The sequence below is a fragment of the Sphaeramia orbicularis genome, chromosome 1, assembly GCF_902148855.1.
Source record: "Sphaeramia orbicularis chromosome 1, fSphaOr1.1, whole genome shotgun sequence".
Lineage (NCBI taxonomy): Eukaryota > Metazoa > Chordata > Actinopteri > Kurtiformes > Apogonidae > Sphaeramia > Sphaeramia orbicularis.
Window position 1 is genome coordinate 34,344,028 of NC_043957.1, and position 17,893 is coordinate 34,361,920.

The following is a 17,893-nucleotide window of genomic DNA, read 5'->3' on the forward strand; positions in this document are numbered from 1 at the left end:
AGTATGGATCAACACATAGCAGGTTAGCTGAATTACTATGCACTTGATGATAATGATGTTACTGCGGTGGAATGAAAAAAACAAAACAAAACAAAACTGGATGCTATCTTTAGGGGGATTCCCCCTACTCTCATTTCTATGTATTATATCCTCCTGAAACCCAGTAATGTATTTTTGTCTTCTGTAGTGGACAAGAGTTTCATAGCTTTATTTTTTTAAAAAGCAAACAAAAAAAAACCGTCCACTGCAAAGGACATTTAATTAAATTAAAAAAAAAACAAAAAAACATCATCATCATCAAACAGTTTCCAATCAAGGCAATTATGTAATGTAAAAAAAAAACTAAAAAAAACTTTTACTTACTGGGTCACAGGAGGATATATGATTTTTTTTGTTTATGTATGATATGACCCCATCCCCTGTTGTTTTTGTTGTTATGGTTGTTTTTGTCTAAGACAGCACTGTTTGTTTGTTTGTTTATGTGCTTATCTATGCTGGTTTGTGTCTTTGTATATTTGGCTGTTCATAATGACATGTTGTATGTGTGAAGGAACAGAAATTATTTTATAACCTTCCATACATGTCTCTTTAGCCTCTTGCTTTATATTTGTATTTATTCTTTTTCTATATTTTTTGAGTGTTATATGAAAAACTCAATGAAGATATTAAGAAAAAAAAAAAAAAAAAGAAAAAAGGGGGGTTTAGCACATGCTCGTTAGATGATGAATTGCAAGATTAGTGGTGGCTGACAAACTTGTTTCATCTCAGAACCGTCTATTATGTTGCGTCTGGTGAAGTATGAGTAGGTGAATACTAGTTTCACTTTTTAAAGCAAATTTTAGTTTTCAAGTACATTTAACCCATACCTTACGCTCCATACTTACTTACTCCCATCTCATCCAGGCTCCCTGCTGCTGCATTCCCAAGGCAAGGCAGATTTATTTATATAGCACAATTCATACACAGGGCAATTCACAGTGCTTTACAAAAATGGGAAAAGGAGACAGGTTAAAAATACACAATTACAATTAAAACATAATCAATAGAACATAAATAATCAGTTAAAACAAAGTAAAAGAGAAGAGTGCAGATAGAACCCTTTCAGTTGTTCTATGCACAGTTGAACAGAGCTGTTTTCAACCTGGACTTAAACATTGCCACAGTAGAGGTCTGTCTGACATCATCATTAAGACTGTTCCAGAGTTTAGCTGCATAGAACTGAAACACAGCTTCATCCCGTTTAGTCCTGACTCTGGGCACCAGCAGAAGACCAGTCCCTGAGGTTCTCAGGGTCCGAGATGGTTCATATGGGACCAGCATGTCACAGATGTACTTTGGTGCTAGACCATGGACAGACTTATAGACCAGCACAGCTGTTTTAAAGTCTATTCTCTGAGCCACAGGAAGCCAGTGCACAGATCTGGGCACAGGACTTATATGGTCGTACTTCCTGGTTCTAGTTAGGACCCGAGCACCAGCGTTCTGGATGACCTGCACCTGTCTTACAGCTGGTTTAGAGGGTCCAGGGAGAAGGCCGTTACAGTAGTCTAACCTGCTAGAGATAAATGCATGGATAAGTCTGTCTAAGTCTGGTTTAGACAGTAAACCTTTGATTCTGGCAATGTTTTTGAGATGGTAAAAGGCTGATGATGTAATTGATTAAATGTGGCTGTTAAAGTTTAAGTCTGAGTCCATTATTACCCCTAGATTTCTAACCTGGTTTTCAGCTTTTAGAGTTAGAGATTCCAGATGACTGATGACACTTTGTCTGGGTTTTTGTTCCTACCATCTGGCTGGCCCGCTTCTCCTCTACTCCTGCTCACACCTCCTCCAGGATCCACAACCTCCTCTCTTTCCCCTGTGCATTATCATAGCAGGGTGTTCTACCACTACCTAGGCCAGCTCTCCCCTGTGCCACTGCACCCACTAGTGCCCTCTGCCGTAGCCTTGACTCTGCGATGTCCATAACTTCGACAGCTCTCCACTTCCATCACATCCTGACCTCGATCCCAGCCTGGATGACCTTTGGGTCACTGGACTCTCGGTATTGAAGCAGCTCCCTGGCTTGAGTCACCATGAACTCCTCCCTCATGCTGTTGATGGGGAGCTTCAGCTTGTTGTTCTGCCCGTACAGAGCAGGCTTTGCGATAGCCCCAGCCCTGTGCAGAGGAACCTGCTGACCCTCATCTCAAAGCCCTCCACTGCTGAAATGGGGATTTCGTAATAATAATAATAATAATAATAATAATAATAATAATAATAATAATAATAATAATAATAATAAACTTTATTTGTATAGCACCTTTCATTCAGAAATTGTTGCCCAAAGTGCTTAACATTGATTGAAAAAATACAATATTAAAATACATTAAGATTTGATTATACATCAAGAAATAAAATGAAATTTGAGAGAAATACAATAAAATAAAAATAAATATCGCACATTAAAATATTTGATTATGCATAGAATTTTTGAAGTGCAAGAAATAAGATGAAATTTGAGAGAAATACAATATAATAAAAATAAAAGCAGCGCACATTAAAATATTTGATTATGCATAATTTTTGAAGTGCAAGAAATAAGATGAAATTTGAAATACAATAAAATAAAAATAAAAACAGAAATACAATAAAATAAAATAAAAATAAAAACCGCACATTCTTGGTTCCTGAATTGTGACCCCATTTTTATCTCCTTTCAAAGGCTAATGAGAATGAAAATGTTTTCAATTTGGTTTTAAATATATTCAGTAAACTGGCTTCTCTAATGTCTTTTTGGAATTGTATTCCATAACTTTGGTGCATAGTTAGTAAAGGCTGCGTCCCCCATTTTCTTTGTAATATTTCTGGGAGTCGCTAGTAACCCTGCGTTTGATGACCTCAGTGTTCTAGTTTGTACATAATTCGTAATTCGTAGACCAAGAGGGGCCAGAGGATCTGTGGGAGAATACTGTGCTGATAAATCCAGACCTTGAACTTGCCAGGGAGGCCGGGCTTGTCCACCGCAGCTAGCCAGATCTCCAGGTCTCCAGCTCTCGGTTGGTTGCTTGTGTGGAAGCTGTGTCTCTCAGGCTGCAGTTGAATACCTTTCCCAGGCTCTTCACAGGTTCCTCAGTGAGTGATGGTATGTTAGTATTGCCAAATGAGAAGCAGAACTTTCCAGTCGCCTTCCCTTTCTTCAGCACGAGAGACCTTGACTTAGCCGGTTTGAAGCTCACGCAAGCCCAGGAGATCAACTCTTCAAGGTCACTTAGGATCCACCCGCAGCCTGGGACAGATGTAGTTGTCACTATCAGGTGATCCATCAAAGCTTGGATGGGTGGCTGTCAGACTCTGGACTTGGTGAGGGGCCCCCTACCCTGAGCTTCCACGGACTTCACCAGCATGTTCATGGTGAGCAAGAGGAAGACCATACATCCAGTGATGATTCCCTTTTCAAGCTTGTGCCAGTCAGAGGTTGTTGATCCTGAGGAGACTCTCAGGCTGAAGTTGGCATAGTAGTACAGAATGAGGTCTGTGAACTTCTTTGGGATGTGATGTTGGTTCAGTGCCTCTTCGACCAGCTTGTGGGGTATGGATCCATTGGTGTTTGCAAGGTCCAGCCACAGCACAGCCAGATCTCCCTTGCTCTCCCTGGCTTCCCTGATGAGCTGGGTGACCACGCCCATATGCTCTAAACATCCAGAGACCTTCGGGATCCTTCCTTTCTGGACCGAGGTGTCAATGTAGGAGTCCTTCAAGAGGTAGTCTGTCAGTCGCCTGGCAACAAGACTGAAGAAAATCTTCCCTTCAAAACTCAGCAGCGAGATTGTTCAGAACTGATTGATGTTCTGGGACTTTTCCTTCTTTGGGATCCACACACCCTCTGCCTGTCTCCACTGGTCTGCTACCTTGCCCCTCCTCCAGATCGCCTCCAGAGCCTGCGGAGTAGCCTGGGGCAGTTCTTGTAAGGCACTCCATTGGGCCCCAGCACGGAGCTTGCTCTTGCCCTCTTGCCCACCTCCTGGATCTCCTTCCACCCAGGCTCCTTCCCATCAAAATCCAAAGCTGGTAGAAGAGGATCAATCAGGGACCTGCAGGGGCCCAGGTCTTCCTCTCTGCGTTCATCGCTGTAGGTCTCCCTGAGGTGGTGGTCAACCTCGGCTTTGGAACAGGCAAGCTGACCACTGTGCTTCTGCTCTAGCAGCTGCTTTGTGAACCCAAATGGATTCGCTAGGAAGGCAGCACGCTTCCTGGACCTCTCCTTCCTCCTCCTACTGTGCCACTTGGCCCTCCTCAGGGTCATCAGCACCTTATGGATTATGGTGCCTAGCTCCGTAAGAGGTTCCTTCTCTTCCTCACTGGCTGCCTTGAATAAAACATAGTGACGGACATGACAACACAGTAAAAGTTTAGTGTGCTTGACAGCAATAAATAAAACTGAATTTAATCTAGGTTCTAACAGAAAGCTGCAGGGAGCTCATACAATAACAGAGGAATTTGCCCAAAATTTAGAGCAAGTTTTGAGGAAAGAAGATTATAGAGAGGTTTAACAGCAAATAGCAAAGAGCAGTAAAATAGATTTTTGAGAACTGTACATTGTGTGTACTGAAGTGGAGCAGCATTAACAGTGGAGTGTTAGTACATGGTCAAAATGTACCATAAACCTGCTATTGTTATGGGATATTGAAGTAAAAAAGAGTCTTGCAGTCTGAGGAAAAGTTTCAGAGTCTCCTTTAATTCCAGTCTTTTAACCCATAAAGACCCAGTATTATAATTTATTCTAATATTATGCTCTGTGTTTTGCATTTTCATGTATAAATCAGGTATTTTCCTATATTTAATCCACTGATCATGAAGATGTTCATAAAAGCTTAGATTAAAGTTGAGGGTTATTATATCACAAACAGAGAAATCTGAAGGAAATGTGACTTTTTTAGTAAAATATGTAATTTACTGAACATAAACCAAGTGTCTTCATCCACTGTCATTGATCCAACTCCATTGGTTTTTACGGGTGAATTAATGTTTTCGAAGATGACAGTGTTTCCACGTTCACTACGGAGCCTCTGAACGTCCAAATGGGTCATGTCTGATGACCATGAAAAGATGACAAACTGTATTTTACACCAATTATTTACTTGTATTGATAGGATTAGTGGATCAACAGGTATTAAACATTTTAGATCAGTGGATGATTTTGGACGTTTGTGGATGTTTGGGTTTTTATGGGTTAACACCAATATATTTGGTTGAGGGGTATTAAAAGTGTGCAGCACATTATGTTACATATAATTTTTTGTAAGAGCAGAGTCATTTACACAAGGGAGTAGGTTTAATTTTGACATTGGAGGGGTGGGAACACAAAAGTGCTCCAAGGCAGTACTCCTGAAAGTTGATGGTTTTTTTTGCATTTGCGATTATAATTTCATGTCATGTAGAGCTGATCAAACAAGCAATCATTGTGTGAAAAAAATGCAGTAATTGACTTGTTCAGACTGCATATCTGAATATCTAAAGAGAATACAAGAATTAAATGCATTCTGCAATGTTATTCTCATGACTAACATATCCATCGTTATTTAACCTGTGAATTTCCAGCCTCTTCTTCTCTACCTCCTCCAGCTTCTCTACTGTCTGTCACCTGACGTAAATATGTTGATGCATGACATATGAACAGATTCTGGATGCAATGATCATAGAATTTGATGGTACAGTTACTGCCTGAGCAAAAAACGCTTTTACTTTCAATTATTATTATTGTAAATTATTCCCCATAAATATGGATAAAATCACATCTCAAATCACATCTAGAGTCTGAGATTTTATTGAATTTTCCCCACAAATTTTCTTTGTGTGTTTTATACATTTGCTTTCTTCTATAGAAATATATGAAAATAATAAGTAAAAATAACTTTTAAAAAGTGTATGTGTTTAGCATTAAATATGGTCATTTATTCAGTATCTGTATTATTGAGTCTCTACAGTTCTATACCCTTGAAGTAACTTACACTTTGACTCCTAAAGAAGTGTCTTACATTAAGTTTTCTTCTCTTTGACATTCTTCAAATCCTACTTACCAAGCACACACGCACAAACCGACACAAATACAAATGTAAATGTTAATGACACCGCTGACATTTAAATCTGTCTAGCTGACATGTATGGAGAGAACAAATGTTTCTCCACAGACGTGACACAGGCAGAACAAATGCAAACATGTTGGCAATTTATGCTAAGCACTTGGAGATATGAACTGCCTCCTGTCCCGTTCAACTAGCAGGTAACTGCAAGTAGTTTTTACAAGTAGATGGAGTGACAGCAGGGACGACCAATCACATGGAGTTAGCAAAACGGCAGAGCCAATTGGAGAGCAATATTTAGGTTAGAGGTGGGACTTCTGGTTGAGACTGATTGTTAACCCTTTGTGTGCCATAACCATTGACTAAACACTATGGACAGCGGTTGTATTGATAGTGACGACACAATAGTGGCTGGATATTGGCAGGGACGTGTCCCTAGTGTCCCCACCCAATTCTACGCCCCTGCATATACATACTTACAACAGTGTCAGTACAAGTTTTCCTTATTCATGTCTATGAGGATGAATAAAGATGACAATAAAGTAGGGATGCACCGATACCACTTTTTTCCAGACCAAGTGCGAGTACTTACATTTGAGTACTTGCAGATACCAAGTACCAATACGAGTACTTAATAATCCCATTCCAGTTCTTAGTTCCTTTTGTAAATGTGCTTTATTGTCGTTGTCATTAGTCTAACTGGAACAAAGTGCTGCTACTGACATTTAATGCGTTGGAATGAGCGTTTGTCAATCAATCCACCAGGGGGCGCTGCTCTTAATTAACCATACTGGACAAATACCACGAAGAAGAGTAAAGTTTTTTGAGAGGAAGAAGAAAGTCAGTAATAACAAACATGGAGATGACAGAGGTAACACTAATGTGACACTAATATTGCTGCGTTTTCGCTGGTAAGGTTTAAAAGCGAAGCTTCAGCAGGTAGAGAAAAGAGAAATGAGCGATAATTTTCATTTTCACCTCTGCTGGCGGCGGTCTGCACTGTTCCGTATCCCCATAGTATTATAAGTAGGACGGAAACTGGCCCAGCCCTGGGTAGTTGTCATAAATCTGTCAGTAGTTTTTCTCTAACTCACACAGTTGCTCTTTGAACAGATCCTCTACCTCCACAGTTCCCGCTGGTATTCTCTGTTTGGGTACACATCTGCCAGCTCCTGGAAAACAGATGGAATGTACGTAGAGGACAGACAGAACGCTCTGTCCTTATCTGTCTGTGTCTTTAACGTTACTTGCAGTCAGCGTTACTTTATCACTGCCATTTATTTTGAAAAACCTTCACACTCTTCACACTCCCCACTAGGGGCGGCCATGGCTCTGTCCATGTGCTGTTGTGTCCTTGGGCAAGACACTTCACCCTCCGTGCCTCCAGTGCTGCTACTCACACTGGTGTACGAATTTATATGAATGTTTGGTGGTGGTCGGACGGGCCATAGGCGCAAATTGGCTGCCACGCTTCTGTCAGTCTGCCCCAGGGCAGCTGTGGCTACATATGTAGTTTACCACCACCAGAGGGAGAATGTGAGAGCGAATGAATAATGGATCCACTGTGTGCACTTTGAGTATGCATTCATAGAAAAGTGCTGTATAAATCTAATCCATTATTATTATTCAGTCATTATTCCACCACTGCGTACCTGCTGCACTGAACTGTGAATGTCACATGGCCGTAAGTGGCATCGGTGCATTTGTATTGGATTACTTTTCCAAGTACGAATACGAGTACAAACACTGAGTATCGGAGCCGATGCCTGATACAGATATCGGATCGGCGAATCCCTACAATAAAGAATTAGCCTGCTGTCAAAACTGTCAATAGTCATCAATATCAGGACTCAGATAAACAATATTATATAAATTACAGGAAGCAGGGTGTTTGTACACCCTTTTGCCATTTTCACTATGGACTAAAGGGACAGATAGTAGGAATAAGACACGACAGCAAAAACAAGAACTTAGAATCCTATTATTCTGTCGTGTTCTATGTAGCAAAAGCAACTGCCTCAGACTCTATTAAAACAGGACTGTCATTTCTCCCCATAGTTGAAAAATGTATTTAATATTAAATCTAATGGCTAAGAATAATATGGAACCTTAACCAACCCTGACATCTATTTAGCTTGTATTCCAGTGTCAGCAATAGTCCCTGTATCAAAATGTCTGAAAGGTCAACACACACCGACTAGATCATCCTCGCAAAAGAAACCAGTTTAATCACATATGAAGTCAATATTTGATATACAAGGTGGGGAAGCAAAATTTACAATATTTTGAGGCAGGGATTGAAAGACAGTGTATGACCAATTAGTTTATTTAAAATCATGAGAATTTATTTGCCGCAAGAAAACTGACATAATAGAAAATGTTTTTATTCTATGTGTCCTCCTTCTTTCTCAATAACTGCCTTCACACACTTCCTGTAACTTGCGCAAGTGTTCCTCAAATATTCGGGTGACAACTTCTCCCATTCTTCTTTAATAGTATCTTCCAGACTTTCTCGTAATAGTTTTGCTCATAGTCATTCTCTTCTTTACATTATAAACAGTCTTTATGGACACTCCAACTATTTTTGAAATCTCCTTTGGTGTGACGAGTGCATTCAGCAAATCACACACTCTTTGACGTTTGCTTTCCTGATTACTCATATGGGCAAAAGTTTCTGAAAAGGTATGGATAATAGTGTTAGGTATGATTATGACATCAATATATGTTTGGTTTCAAAACAATTGACGTAGTGCCTGCTGAGAAAAAACAACTAAATGTTCATTGTAAATTTTGCTTCCCCACCCTGTATATTTATTTATATGTATGTATTTAATTTTCTGTTTCCACACATGAATCTAAGTGTTCATCAGAGTAAAATGCAGTAACCAAATCAACATGTGGACCTAATGCTCAGGAGCCATATTACTTTGTATTTAAAGGTCTTTACATGTGAGTGTGTTTTTCATGTAGTTGATTTGTGTATCGTTACATTGTTTGTGTCATGATCTGTATCACACAGAAAACTAGAAGCACTCGGAGAGCGCAGACCTCCGCCAAGGCTGATCAGTGGCCCCCCCTGTGGGCCCCCCCCCACGCCAAGGAGGTTATGTTTTTGCCAGGGTTTGTTTGTTTGTTTGTTTGTCTGTCTGTCTGTTTGTCTGTCCGTTAGTGTGCAACATAACTCAAAAAGTTATGGACAGATTTTGATGACATTTTCAGGGTTTGTTGGAAATGGGCCCCCCCGTGGGCCCCCCCACCCCCGATCACCACCAAAATTTAATCATTTCTTCCGTATCCCATTTCCAGCAAACCCTGAAAATTTCATCAAAATCTGTCCATAACTTTTTGAGTTATGTTGCACACTAACGGACAGACAAACAAACAAACAAACCCTGGCAAAAACATAACCTCCTTGGCGGAGGTAATGAATATCATGCAATGGTAAAGAAAAGGTTTATTCTTTCATAACAAGGTAGATTTTTCCACATGAATAAAAGCACCAACCAAATATATGTGTGAAATGGGCATCATATGGTAACAGTGACATGGACCTGGACCTGATGATTTCGCACTGTCACACTATTTTTTTTTTTAATCTTAAGGTAGGTAATAGTCACGAGTTTATCTCATGTGAACGTCATATGAATCTGCTTCAGTTTGCAGTGTGACTTTTTATATAAACAATGGACACAGACTCTATGAAACACACACCCAGGCTGGAGATGAGGCTCTATTTCTGACAAACTGCCTGGTGTGAATGTTTAAATCTTTTATTTAACAAGTGTTGTAACTATCACAAGACAGACTGACCTAAAAGTTTTGATGCAAAGTATTTGTTGGTGAGAAGTTCACATTTTTCTGTTGTTTTTTTTTGCAAGTGTTCCCAGTGCGTAAAGTGTTAACAACAGGGGCGCCGCTAGCAATTGTGGGTGGAAGTAGGCCGATCTGTCAAAGCGGGGGGGGGGGGGGGGGTCACACATAATGTTACTTGCACTACAGTGATGAAACTTAACATACTTTCAACATCCGATTCCCCACTTCTGTCTCTCTTATACAGCGGATCTTACAGGACGTTTTCACAACTTGTAGCCTGGACCCCCTCCTCTGCTCTATGGGCCCCCCTAAAAATGCTGGGCCCCATGAATTTCTCATGTTTATCCCCCCCCCAATCAGCACCCCAGCTTAAAGGTCTGGTGTGTGAGCTTCAGGAGGAGTTATTTCATTTCAGATATGGGTGATTCTATGAAACTGGGTTCATTTTGGTACCTGGTACTTTGCCAGCTTATTAGACCCAATAATAAAAGAGAAAGTTAGATGTATTTCCACCCAGGATGTACCTAATGATAACCTCATATAAATGCAAAAAAATATATACTGTTGCTCTGAGCCATCCCAAAATTAATGAATTTTAATACTGGGGCCAAAACTGGGACATATATATATATATATATATATATATATATATATATATATATATATATATATATATATACAGCTATAAATAAAGAGACTGTGTTAAATTTGACAATCCTAGTGGTTTTTTTTTATCCAGACATGTGGGTTTTATGAATCTCAGTCTCATTCCAGGTTTTGTGTGTAACCCATTGTGTCCACTTGTGTTACATGCAGAACCTGCCCATTTAAACGCATAAAAATTAAGAATGATTTTTCAAAAGTAGTCATTTTTGTGAAACACCCTGTCTTGCATAATTAGTTCGATTCCCAAAATGTACCTGAGAGAGAATAAAAAAGACATTTTTAAAAAATTGTAGCACTTAATTTTCATGTTCTTTTTACTGTGTTCCATTTGGATTTTTGTAAAAAAAAATAATATAAAAAAATTGAGAAAAAAAAAAAAAGTGTTTCATCTGAAAAATAGTTTCTCTTTTATCTCAGTAAGTATTTATTTTTAAAATAGACCCAAAGTGCTTCCAAACTTCCTTCATAACATTAATCTACATCTTGTTTGAATTTTTAGCCTCTCTGTCCTGCTTTTAGGGTCTGTTGAGCCGCATTATGTAATAAATTCCCATTACGTAATAAAAGTTCAAAATGTAATAAGAATGTCATGTCATCTTGTAATAAAGCCGCATTATGTAATAAACTGACGCATTTTGTAATAAACTATGTCAACGCATTATATAGTAAATTTTTTCACATTATGTAGTAAGTTATTACAATTTGAGAAATTTATTACAAAATGCACTTGACACATTTTTATTTAAAAAAAAATGTAATAACATGGTTCATTATGTAATAACAACCCAAATTAATATAATTTCAGAGCAATTTAGAAGAAATTAGTCACAGGAGCTACAGGTAATGTAATCAGAACTTTAACCACACAGTTTAAAGATTAATTTAGCACATTACATTTTCCTGAAAATTCAAATGTGTCAAGTGCATTTTGTAATAAATTTCTCAAATTGTAATAACTTACTACATAATGTGCCGATGTAGTTTATTACAAAATGCATCAGTTTATTACATAATGCGGCTTTATTACAAGATGACGTGACATTCTTATTACATTTTGAACTGTTATTACATAATGGGAATTTATTACATAATGCGGCTCAACAGGGACTAGTTTCATAGAAGCACCCGAAAGCATTATTATTATGTTTTCATTACTGAATAATCACTAAGTCTGTGACTGTGTTACTTTAGAATGAGCCATTTATATCTACAGGGGGAGCAGAACCTCCATGGAGTCTTCCATGTGTCTCAGAATGGACTTTCTTTTCCTCTATTTTTACTTTAAGAGTGGATGGCCTCCATTGTTAAGATGCATTACCGTCATTTACTACTATAAATGTTCAAGTTCAAGTACGTTCAACACAATCCATCCCCCCAGACTCAGAGACAGGCTTCAAGGGATGGTTCCGATCCCTCCTTTGTTTCCTGTATCACACACTACCTGACAGGAAGACCACAATTTGTCAGAATGTGAAACTGGTTCTGGGACAGTCATGTCAAACCCAGGGGCTCCACAGGGGACTGTTTTGGCTTCCTTCCCTTCACATTGTACACAGTTCATACTTCCAAGTACAACTCTGAGTCGTGTCACATGCAGAAATACTCTTAGGACACGGCTATTGTGTATCGTAATGGACAGGAAGGGGAGTACAGAAACATGACCAAGGTCTTCTGCCTCTAACTGAACACCTCCAAGGTCAAAGAAATGGTGATAGATTTCTGAAAGTCTACATTTGTGGCGACATTAAGGTGGAACTGACATCCAAATATCTTGGTGTGCATCTCGACAACAATGTGGACTGATTCCTGAACACAGATGCACTCTATCAAAACGGACACAGTTGTTCATTTGTTTTGTTTTTTTTGGTCAAAGGAGGCTCAGGCCTGTTGACATCTGTCCTGAGGAGATAAATATTTTGCCAAATGGTTGTGGATTCTTCTATACTACTGTCTGCTGGAGAGGTAGCATCAGACAAACAGACGCAAAATGTCAGGACACACCGGTGGAAAAAGTTAATTCTGGTTTTGTAGAGTAGAAGGAGAGTGGAACACACTGAGTAAGATGAAGGGAATCTGGGAAAATCCACATCATCCTTTTCATCCCATTTGACAGAAAAGCAGCTGCAGTGGGTGACTCAATTCATTAAGATACACGACTGAAAGGTAGAGAAGATTCTTCATACCGACAGCCATCAGACTACTAAAACAACTTAGACCAAGGACTGCTAGTTTAACTATTTATGTTTTTTTTTTTTGTTTTGTTTTGTTTTTTTTGCCTATGTCTGTGATCCCTCAATTAAAAAGCCCAGATTAGGAAAGTCTTTGGTAACACTTTACTTGAAGGTCAAGTTTATAATGCATTAAGCGCACATTCATAAGACATTATAATGCATTTATAATGCATTATAAAAGTCATTACAACAGTTTACGATCATGTACAACAACTTATACCAAGGTTAATAAAGTATTATAAGTGTAGGCATAATGTATTATAAATTCAGCTTTCATAATGTTTTATACCTCCATATCAAAGTGACAACAGTGTTTGTAGGAAGAATCTCAAGTCCTGGGTTACAGAACACATTATCAATTGTATGATATTATAACACAAGTATGATGACTTATGAGTAGTATCTGCTGGCTCTAAGTAAAGTGTAAGTCAAAAATTATACATCAAAGTGTTCTTAATAACTCTTTATTTTGCAAAAACAAAACATTAAAAGAACAGAGACAGTAAATAGAAGTGTTATATGTTGCTTTATACATAAATAGAAAATAATGTTTCAGCTCTAAATCTTTGTTAACACATACTTTGTTTGTTTTGTTTTTTTAATAAATATGAAATCCCTAAAATAGATGGGTATAGGGACCAGTGACAAAACCTAACAAAAGCTCCCCAACTAAAAAAATAAATCCCTTCACACTGCTTTGATATGGAGGTATAAAACATTATGAAAGCTGAATTTATAATACATTATGCCTACACCTATAATACTTTATTAACCTTGGTATAAGTTGTTGTACATGATCATAAACTGTTGTAATGACTTTTATAATGCATTATAATGTCTTATGAATGTGCGCTTAATGCATTATAAACTAGACTTTCAAGTAAAGTGTTACCAAGTCTTTTTTCATTATTTTGCAGCCAAAGCAGGTGTGAATGAGGGGGACTATTCAGTTGTAATTTGCAACTTCACCACTAGAGGCCACTAAATATTATACACTGAACATGTAACTCAAAACATTAAGACCTAAATTGTCCTCCTGTTGCAGGGACAAAGGAGAAACAGTTATTGCCAGGCACATAACATAAACATTTTGAAACCATGAAGCCACTCGAGGCAGTAGTAAAAGTAAAGCATCACCATTGTGTTCAGGGTTTGAACTGAAAAAAACTGATAACGTGTGGTTCCAGGCACAACAAACCCCGCCCCTTGCATGTATTGTATCATATTTTGGCATTGATCCAGCTGATGTCATCATGTCTATGCATGTGCTGATGTCAGCATATCAGCTGGCTCTATATATGTGTTAAGTGTGAAGTAAATTTAAACAAAATTGATGTTTTTATAGACATTTGAAATTTCGCCCATTGTAAGTAAAAGGAAAAAAAAACAAAGATTTTAAAAATTCATGAAAAATTTGAACTTTCACCCACTGTTTCCAAAATATATCACATCTATTCTGCTTCACTGGCAATCTATAAATTCAATTTGGTATGAATTCAAGCAATAGTTTTGCTGCTACAGAATTTTGAAATGTTGCCCATTACAAGTACATGGAAAAAACAAAGATTTTAAAAATTCATGAAAAATTTGAACTTTCACCTACTGTTCCCAAAATGCAATCAGATGTATTCTGGGTCACTGGTAATCTATAAACCCAATTTAGTATGAACTCAACCAAGAGTTTTGCAGCTAGAGTGTTAACAAACAAAGAAACAAAGACACTGAACCAAAAGCAATACCCCTTGCCTCCCTTTTGGGGGGGCGGGGTAATAAATATAAACTGTTCTCACATATGACCGAAATCCTGTCCGTCTGAAGTGTGTTTTGATTCCTCTCTCTGTCTTACATACACACAATAGTAAGTCTTCAGTCAATTTTTAGCTCATAACACCTTTAGAAATGTTGCTGTCTTTCTTTCTAGAGGTCTTTAGAGACCCCCCACCCACACACACACACACACACACACACACTGACACACAGTCTGATTTCAGTCTCTGATACCTTACAGCTCTTTTTGTGGATGTATTTGACATCAGTGCATCACACTTTTGTTTGACATGTGTTTGACATCTGTTTTTTGGCAGGGTTTCACCTCATCAACACACTTGTGTTCCACTGGTGCCTTTGCCAGATGCTACAGGTACAGTATCCCCAGGGCAACAAAATCCCTGCTTTTTTATTTGTTGCCACTAGAGGTTCAAATAATTTTTGCCGTGCAGCTGAGAATATAACACTTGTGAGTTAAAATAATATTTGCATTTGTGAAGTCATGTGATCTGCCATTCACTAAAAACTCATTTTAATTGCCTTTACTGAAGTCATATTATAAATACATATCCCTGTTAACCTTAAAATTAGATACTGAGGAAGTTCAAACATGGCCGACTTCCCTGTACTCCAGTTATGTCGAAAGCACTTATGCTGTAGTTGTTACCATGGGATACCTATAGAGGGTATGCACGTGACATCACCGCTAGCAGAAGTCACCGCAGTTACGCCCATTGAGTGGCAGAAAGAGGGAGATGAGTAATAGTGTTGGGTTCAAAACTGTCTAAACTGAAGAACAATATTTAATAAAAAATGGGGAAGAGCTGTTGTGTGATTGATTGTATGAACAGGTTTGAAAAGCAGTCAGAGCTTTCGTTTTACAGACACCGAAAGACAAAGAAAAGAGAAGTAGATGGATCCACAAATCCAGGAAACCAAACCTAGATTTGTGGATCCCGTTTGATGTCAGGTAACATTAATTTATGCTGTATTTTTGGGTCAGATCATACCTTAAATGACGTATTGTTGTGACTAACGTTACTTCTTAGTAAAGCTCTTGGTTTCATGATCAGATCTTTCATGGTTTTTGTCTTCATTTTGTGATTCTGAACCTTGTGCTCCTACATGATTTGTAAACTAACTTAAACTGAGGCTAACCTAGTTTTTCAAATACAGGGGAACTGGAGAATAAAGCTACAACGGTGTATTAGGGCCACATAAGAAAATAAAAACGCTTGTCACTACGAGTATAAAGTCATAAAATATCGATATAAAACCCATAATTTTATGATAAAGTCGAATACAAAAAGAATCACAATGTTATGAGAATAAAGTCGTAGTTATAAAAAAAAAAAAAGCACTCATAATTTAACCCATAAAGACCCAGCGCTACTTTTATGTCAGTTCCCAAATGAATTTTCTCTATATCTAACCTTTCTTAAGTCATTTATCACCATTTATTTATAATAGTATCCTCTGTATTTCATATTCTATCAGTATACATCAGGTATTTTCCTGTATTTCATTTACTGATGGTATAGATGTTCATTAAAGCTCATATTAAAATTGATGGTTATTATATCAAAAACAGAGAAAACTGCAGAAACGATGACTTTTTCAGTAAAATATATCATTAATTCAACATAATTCAAGTGTTTCCATCCACTGTCATTGATCCAACTCCATGGGTTTTAATGATGAATCAATGTTGTAGAAGATGACGGTGTTTCCATGGTAACAACAGAGCCTGTGAACGTCCAAATGGGTCATATCTGATGACCATGAAAAGATGAATAACTGTATTTTACACCATTTATTTTCATGTATTGATAGGATTAGTGGATCAACAGATATTAAACAATTCAGATCAGTAGATGCTTTTGGTTGGTGATGGATGTTTGGGTCTTTATGGGTTAACAAAAATGTCATTCGTTTATGAGATTAAAAACCATTATAAAGCCATAATATTATAAGAATAAAGTCGTCCCCTGCTGGTCCACAGCAGTAGTATCTGTGTTGTATAAAGTACTTGATGTGAACTAGACATAAATCTCCTCAGTACCAGTAGATCATGCATATATTCACTGGAGTCAGTACATGGTCTACTGTAAATGGACTTTGGATCAGCTGGTTCTGGGCCCTAGTTTTAGCCACTGGTTGTCAGTGATGATGAAACCATGTATATTTGTTTCAGATAAAAATAGTGATGATCCCCTACACCCTGGATGTCAGGTTACGCGATTTCGGGTCACGTCAATGTTCGTGGGCCACTGTTTCTTTGGTAGCTCGCACAGATCCGTGTCCAGTCCAATTGTCCTTAATTTAATTTCATATTTCGCATTTTCCCGGTCTTGCTGTGTTTACTGCTATACTCCGTCATGTTGAGCAGGTTGGTTTTTGCCACTCAGTCTGACTTAGAGGGGTGTGGCCTAGGGGGGGAAGTGACATATGTGCATACCCTCTATTCATTTTACAGATTAATTTACCACATTAAATTAGCCATTTAACGTAGGTTCACCAAGAGCTGTCAATAACTGCTGAACATCTACTATATGTACACCATGTACTTCGACTGGAGAAACAACGTTGCGTACAAATGTATTAAACCAGTTCGAACCAAACAGGAGATGATAATTGGTTTGTTTCAGGATTTAGTGTTGAAAAAGTCTCCTGCCAGCACTGGTTGCATTGCCAGTTGGTTCATGCACTAGCTGTTGGTATAAGCTGTAATTATCCAAGCAACTTAGTCCCAGTCTCAAAACAGCAAAGTCCAAGGTCCACAGAGTTCTATCATGGTAATCTACTTGGCTCAAAGTAAGACGGCACTGTCCAAGTTTACAATCCCTTATTGTCCTAACAAAAGCCTATTCTGCTATGTTGCCCAAAGGGATTTTGGTATTTGTATTAAACATAAGCCCCTTGTTTGACCTAAAACCAGATGACTTTGATGACCCACTCTTCTTGTGCATCAGCTGTTTTTGTAGCTCGTCTTCATATTCTATACAACTGCAAAATTAGTGAATAATATTTAAAGTCCAGAAGACAAAAACACAGAAATGTTCAGTTCAAGCCTATTTTTAGAATAGTGGAAATAGCAATACAAAATTATTTGAGCAACTAAATGACATTTAAATGAATGTAAGTGGTGTGTCAGGTGAAAAGGATAGGCAAAAAAATAAGCTTCTGCTTCTGGCCTGTTCTTTTTTTTGGTTTTTGTGTTTGTTGTAGTTGTTGTACTGTGTGTGGTGATTACCGTACAAACCAAAAATAAGCCATTCATTCATTCATTCATTCATTCATTCATTCATTCATATGCTATCACAGTGACAACAGTTATTATATAAAGTTTAAAAT

General features: G+C 38.1%; 1 pseudogene; it reads right to left on the reverse strand.

The window, feature by feature from the left end:
* Positions 1 to 884: 884 nt before the first annotated feature.
* LOC115417729 (uncharacterized) overlaps positions 885 to 17,893 on the reverse strand; it is a 60,440-nt pseudogene continuing 43,431 nt past the window's right edge.